The sequence below is a fragment of the Sesamum indicum genome, linkage group LG5, assembly GCF_000512975.1.
Source record: "Sesamum indicum cultivar Zhongzhi No. 13 linkage group LG5, S_indicum_v1.0, whole genome shotgun sequence".
Classification (NCBI taxonomy): Eukaryota; Viridiplantae; Streptophyta; class Magnoliopsida; order Lamiales; family Pedaliaceae; genus Sesamum; species Sesamum indicum.
In genome coordinates, this window is record NC_026149.1 from 16,232,489 (window position 1) to 16,239,643 (window position 7,155).

The following is a 7,155-nucleotide window of genomic DNA, read 5'->3' on the forward strand; positions in this document are numbered from 1 at the left end:
TCTCTCTTGATGTTTTCTCTCTTGTCAACTCCTTCTTCCTCTCACCGGCGACCATTAGGGGTGTTCATAATTCGGTTAAACCTATCAAATCTAACAAAATAAAAAATTCGGTTCGAACCAAAAACCAAACTAAAAAATTCGGTTTCATTTTCGTGCTTTTTTTTAAAAAAAATTAATTTTTAGATTGATTTTGTTTACAGACTCACTGAACCGAATCGAATTGAAAAACCGAGTTTTTTATATATATATTTTGATTTTATTAATTATATATACTTATTATATTATATATTATTAAATTAGATATACATATATATATATTGAGAATTGACTAAATTTAACTCATGAAACTCTCTCTCTCTCTCCTGTTAACTCAACTTCAATATATATTCGGTTAAACCTGTCGGATCGAATCAAATCAAAAATTCGATTCGAACCAAAAATTAAACTAAAAAATTCGATTTTATTTTCGTTCTTTTTTACACAAAATTCACTTTTTGGATTGTCTATTTTTTTACAGACTCACTGAATCGAATCGAATTGAAAACCAAATATTTATATATATTTTTTAATTTTATTTTATATATTCTATATTCTATATTATATTATATATTATTAAATTATATATTATATGTTATATATTTATATTTAAATTATATAAAGAAACTAATATATTTAATATTTATTTAATTTATATAAAATAAATTATATCAAGGAAGAAGAAAAGAAAGAAGAAAGCAATCTCTAACTCTCTCTCACGCGAAAGCTCCGACTCCTTCGGCACAGCTTCTTTCCGACGTCATTAACAGTTAATTTTTCTTCTTTGTAATTTTTTTTACGATTTGTAGAAAAAATTTGAATGATTTGAAGGTGTTTGTTGAAATGCTGACTGAACACTTCTTCTCGCCACAGTATTAATTTTTTTGCTAGAATATATTGAAAAATGAACGATTTGGCTGATTCACACGCTGAAATATGTTGAAAAAGTGTGTTCTTTCTCAAATTCTTAAGCTTAGATCATAGTTGTTTGAGGTTGAATTTGAGAATTTAAATTATGTGATTTAGACTTGCAAGTCAGTGGTTTTACTGAAATTTTAGTTATGCTCTCAAAATACTATCATTATCAAGTTCATTATAATTAGGCACAACACTGATTAATGAAAGAACAAAAAACAATAAAATGTTCACCGCTCTTTGAAAAATTATGTAGGCAATAATCTTGACCTAGGGAACACAATACTGTGAGTAACAGGTTATATTTTTTGAGATAAGAGGAACTATTAATGAATATGGAGCTTAAGACACAACTTTCATGCGAATGCAGACACAGATCATGTTAGCTGAGCAAAAACTCGAAAAAATTATAGGTCTAGGACAAATTACCTGTAGTGCTTTCTGGAAAACCAAGAATCCGACATAACTCAGATGTTTGGCTATGTTTAGCAACCATCATCAGAGAACTTATAACTTCATCTTTATCAAAATGGGAGGCTAGGTTATAAGCAGCCAATAGATTATATCTACTTTATGTTGCTTGACGTTGAAAATGAGAATAAAAACAAACATCAGGAAAGAAATGGGAAATATAATCAGAGGAGACAGTTGGAGGACTGAGCATATATTTTGTTCTGATATCTCAGTGCTCTGTCTTTATGCTGTTAGATGAACCAAGTAGCCACTCAAATTTTTTGTTTTGTGCATAACTAAAAGATTGATTTAATCATGAACAAGCAGATCGTGCAAGTCTGTAACTTCATGAAGTTTATTTTCAAAATTTGGTGCCTAGGTGGATGACCCGTTTTATTTTCTGCTATGTTTCCTTGTATTGTGGATTATCAGTATTCATTTCATGTGAATAATATTTTTTCTTTGAATGTTATATAAGTAGACAATAATTGCACAAATTCATGTGGTATAACATTTGATATATCTCAGCATGTGTTAAGCTATAGAAAGATGAGACAATCATACAATATGAAAGTAAATCCATGATATTTTTTAGTTTGAAGTGCAATAACTTCTTAAGAGATACATAGAAACTAATTGCTTGCTTCAGTAAGAAATTCGAAGGTGGTTTCTATGATATAAAGTAGTCAGGTAATAGCATTAACATTTAGTGTGAGTTGCCACATATACTTGTATACCATCTTGTTAGCCTTCATTATTACACATGCATGTTATGTTTATAATGATCTATTACTAAAAACATTTTTAGTTGATATATGTGTTTATACTTTAGAAAGATTTCAAAAAATATTCTTGGGAATGTCTTTTCTCATTCTCCAACTTCAAAAGCAGGTATTCGACTTGTTTGACAAAAAGCATAATGGAGTTCCTGGATTTGAGGAGTTCGCCCGTGCACTCTCTGTAATAGTACAAAGGTCAAAGGTGACTACCTAAATTTATCTTTTATTAGATTAGGGATAGCCTAGCCCAATCATATGAGAAGTGACGTATAAATGAAGGTTTGGGTAGGGGTGGCAGATGAGTCGAGCTGGCTCGCGAACTCGATTTTAAGCTCGACTCGAGCTCGAGCTCAATATACTCTGTTCATAAGCTCGCGAGCTTTTTCTGTTCATTTTTTTTATATATTTTTATTTTTGCATTTTTTATATGTTTAATTTTATATTTAATATTTGATCAATTTTATAATCAAAATTGACCATATATTATAATTATTAATCAATATCATACATTTTGTTTTGGATAATAATAAATTATGGTACTTTTATTTATACATTTATTCTTTCTACAAAAAGAAATTTAATCAACAATTTAGTAAATTATAATATTTTTTATAATTAAAATTATTATTTAATATGACATATATAAACTTTATGTTATATTTTAATATATATTTGTATTACGTTATACTTTTCTTAAATTGACAAGTATTTCTGATTTTTTTTTTATCTATTTTTGAGTTTTATATTATTATCAGGATACATACTATGCATTATGCAATCTATTTTATTATTTATAAATTTATGTCAAAATTTGGTGATTCATATGAATTAATTTAAAAATAATGATAATGATAATAACAGTGATGGTTGAACAATTTTAATTATTTTAATTATTATTTTATTATATATATAATGAGATCAAAAATTTAATAAACAATTACAATATCTTAAAATTTGGACACCGGATTCACACCAAATTTATATATATATAAGACCGTATCCATTAGATCATATCATATGATTTGATTTAAAATCACATGGCCTAATTCTACGATACTCTGACTTGAATAATTATTCTTATGTATCGAGTACGATATCTTGACATCCGTATATCCAATAAGTCTAAAACTTTATCAAGTATATTTTTCTGTAAGTTTGATCATATTGAACGGTCTGATCTGAATTTTAATAATCCAATTAACCCCATGTTGTTCAACAATGTAAGACATAGTTACATCAATGAAATATTAACATTTATAAATATATAAATTTATTGCAGATTATAAACATATATTAATCTTAACTATAAAATATTTTTATGTATTTCAATTGATTATTTCAGATAATTGATTTTCCCAATTAATTTAAAGTGTTCAGAATGATTTGTTTTTTTTTTTTTATACAATTTACTAATAATATTACTACTAAACTAATCAGTAGTTTATATTTATAAAAATAAATTAGAATTTCATACTATATTTTGGTATATTTATAATATAGTATATATTACGCAATCTATTTTATTACTTATGAATTTATGTAAAAAATTGGTGATTCCCATTATTTAATATTATAATAATAATAATATAGTATGCATTATACAATCTATTTTATTACTTATAAATTTATGTAAAAAAATGGTGATTTCCATAATTTAATATTATAATAATAATAAAACAAAAAAAAAATTCAGTTTGAGCTCGAGCTTTACAAAAATGGTCGAGCTCGACTTATTGCCACTCCTAGGTTTGGGTTGCAGTGCCTTATACTCCAATGAAAAACACATGCCAAATTTTATAAGCATTTAAATCATGATACAATGGATATTGAACTAAGTCCGCCAAACGAAAAACTAAAAAAAATCATTAGGAAATCTAGCAATGAGGAAATGGAAAAAGCATACCTCAAATATTTCCTCTGTTATGAGTTGTCATGTTTTGAAATGAAATCAAAACCAAAAATTGGCTTAAAAATTATTGCCAAGAGAAAGTGCTACCAATATAAATTAATAAATCCAGTACTTGCAAGTGGCAAAATCAAATTGCATCGATTCAAAACCAAAATAGTTAAAATGAACTCAACTTATATTTGTTTCATAGCAGTAAACGCTTTCGTATTTTCAAGAGTCTAAAAAAGTTACAATGTTTGTCACAAATTCCAGTTTTGCGTGAATTCATAACTCACATATACAACCACAATCACCGAAATGAAATTGCAAACACTCAACAACTTAAAATAAAAAGCACAAGTGATGCACATAACAATTAAAAATAAAAAACCAGACTAGATCACACAAGATTTTGGTGTGACCCACTTTTATCATGTATTAAGAGCATAATTACAATATATATGTAATGATAATTATCATGCTTTTAAGTCCATGAGTTACATATAATTATGTTATAAGAATTAATAATATTTAGTGTGAGCAGTGTAACCATTTTTTTTTGTGAATGATATAATTAATCTATCATATAGTGAGACAACCTAAAGCTTTTCTTGCTGAGAGAAAACAATAAAGACAAAGTAATATGAGAGGTCCATAGCCTAAAGATGTATATATATGTGAGCTTGTGAAGGATATATCCATCATATAAAATACAAGCGTAAGGGTCTCTTAGGTTAGAAGACACTCTTGAAAAACAAGAAAAATGAGTGAAGGACAAATAAATGGTGTTAAAGATTCTCTGTCTCAAGAGTTGTCAAGCAACAATAAAACTTGGACAAGTATGGCCGGAGGTAATATTCTATGTAATTTTCCTACATTATGGTATCAGAGCCATACTCTAGCTATCTTTGTCTAGTAGTATTGTTCTTATAGTATACCTATATAACTGTTCTAATAATTTTTGTTCAACAAGTTTTCTTGATGAACTAATTATTAAGCCATGATATTCATCACAGAATATAGGATAATTTTGTCATTGATTTGTTGGAGCCTTGAAGGGAAGTATAGTATAATTTATTTTTCAAATTTGGTTCATATGGAATTTATGGAGCAAGAAGGGATGTGTAAATATATAAAGAAAATACTATTTTTTCCATAATATTTGTTATCTTGATGTTATAGAAAGTCAAAAATTGTTTTATTTATTATCATTGCAATGAAGAATAGCCTCAGCATCTTATTGTAATGTTTTAGCATTTTAATTTTGAGAGAATCTCTATTCTAATATAACATCTGTTGCAATGAAGTTGTTGAAATAATCATCTAGACCCACAGGAAAAATGATTTTTCCGAAATTTAATTGGCATAAGGTGATGAATACTGTAATATATGAAAGATTTTCTATATCCACAGATACGGAGTCTTTTATTATGTTATAGGAATATTCATTAGTCTTATGATTAAGATTAAGAATACAATAATATATGAAAGATTTCCCATATCCACATATACGGAGTCTTTTATCATGTTATAGGAATATTTGTTAGTCTTATGATTAAGATTAAGTAAATTCTATGCATGATGCAAGCTTTACCCACAGGGAGGACATGGATTTATTTTTATTCTACTCATGATAATAAGTTTATTTTTATTATTGCAAGTTTCAAGTACTTTTATGAATTTTGGTTCTCAAATTCCTATGTTGAATAGTGACAACTTTTTTCGATTGTAAAGATCAAGTTCTTGTCACTTTAGGGTGTATGGGCCTTGATTTGGCGTTCCATGTGGATGAACCACTAATTCCTACGAACTCAAGTACTCGTACTGAGAAAGCTTCTTATGAGCAGTGGGAGTGGTCTAACGGTTTAAGTTTGATGCTCATAAAGAAGCATATAAAAAAAGGTAGTTGAGGTTTAATCCCAAAATGCACTAAAGTAAAAGACTTTCTAAAGGCAATTGAAGACCAATATGTGTGTTTTGATAAAGCTTTGGCAAGCACTCCAATGAAACGACTGTCTGATTTGAAATATAAAGGTTCTAGGAGTGTGCGTCAATATATCATTCAAATGAGGGACATTGCAGCTTAATTGAAGGCCTTAGAAGTTGACATTCCTGGGCCCTTTTTTGTGCATCTCATACTCAACTCTCTTTCTAAATAGTATGTTCCTTTTAAGATCACTTATAACACCGAAGGAAAAATGGTCAGTGAATGAATTGTTGACCATGTGTGTTCAAGAATAAGAGAGATTGAAAAATGAGAATATAGAAGTTGCAAATCTTGTGCCTCAAAACAAGGGTAAAGGAAAAAAGGCCAAGTTTGGTCCATACGAGAAGAAAACAGGTAATATATCAAATGAATTTTTTGGTAATAAGATCATTTATTTCTTTTGTAGAAGAATGGGACACAAAAAGAAGGATTGCTTGAAGTATAAGAAATGGCTTGAGAAGAAAGGTAATTTTATTTCTTGTGTATGTTATGAATCAATTTTTGTTAAATTTCCCGATAATACGTGGTGGATTGATTTTTGATCTACAATCCAAATTGCTAATACCATTTAGGGATTTCTCAACCTAAGGAAATCAATACGAAATGACCAAAGTATCTATTCAGGCAACCAGATGCGTTCACAAGTGGAGGCTGTTGGAATTTTCAGACTTGTTTTCAAGAATGGCTATGTTTTAGAGTCTTAGACCTTGAAATTACATTTTATGTTCCATCTTTCAGTAGAAATTTAGTTTTTATTTCAAAATTAGTTCCTTTAGGTTATGTTTTTATTTTCAGCAAATCAAGTTTTTCTGTTACGAAAAACAATATAATTGTTGGAGGTGGTTATTTAGATAATGGTTTATATAAATTCGATCTTGATCGGCTCTAATTTTTATTCTACTTACTTAACTTTAGAAAATGGTATTGGCACTAAAAGATGTGTTATTAAGGAAAACTCCTCTATGTTATGGCACAAACGACTAGGTCATATTTCTATTGAAAGGTTAGAAAGATTAACTAAAGATGGAATATTAAAGGACCTCGATTTTTCAAATAAAGGGAAAGCAAACCAACAAGTCCAATAAAAATGCTAAAAG

The 7,155-nt window shown here is 28.1% G+C and overlaps 1 long non-coding RNA gene across 1 annotated transcript; it reads left to right on the forward strand.

Moving 5' to 3' along the window:
- LOC105162674 lies at positions 712–6,936 on the forward strand. The gene is made up of 4 exons (XR_847860.2): positions 712–805; positions 2,296–2,385; positions 6,465–6,523; positions 6,631–6,936. It is a non-coding gene; the product is annotated as an uncharacterized LOC105162674 (long non-coding RNA).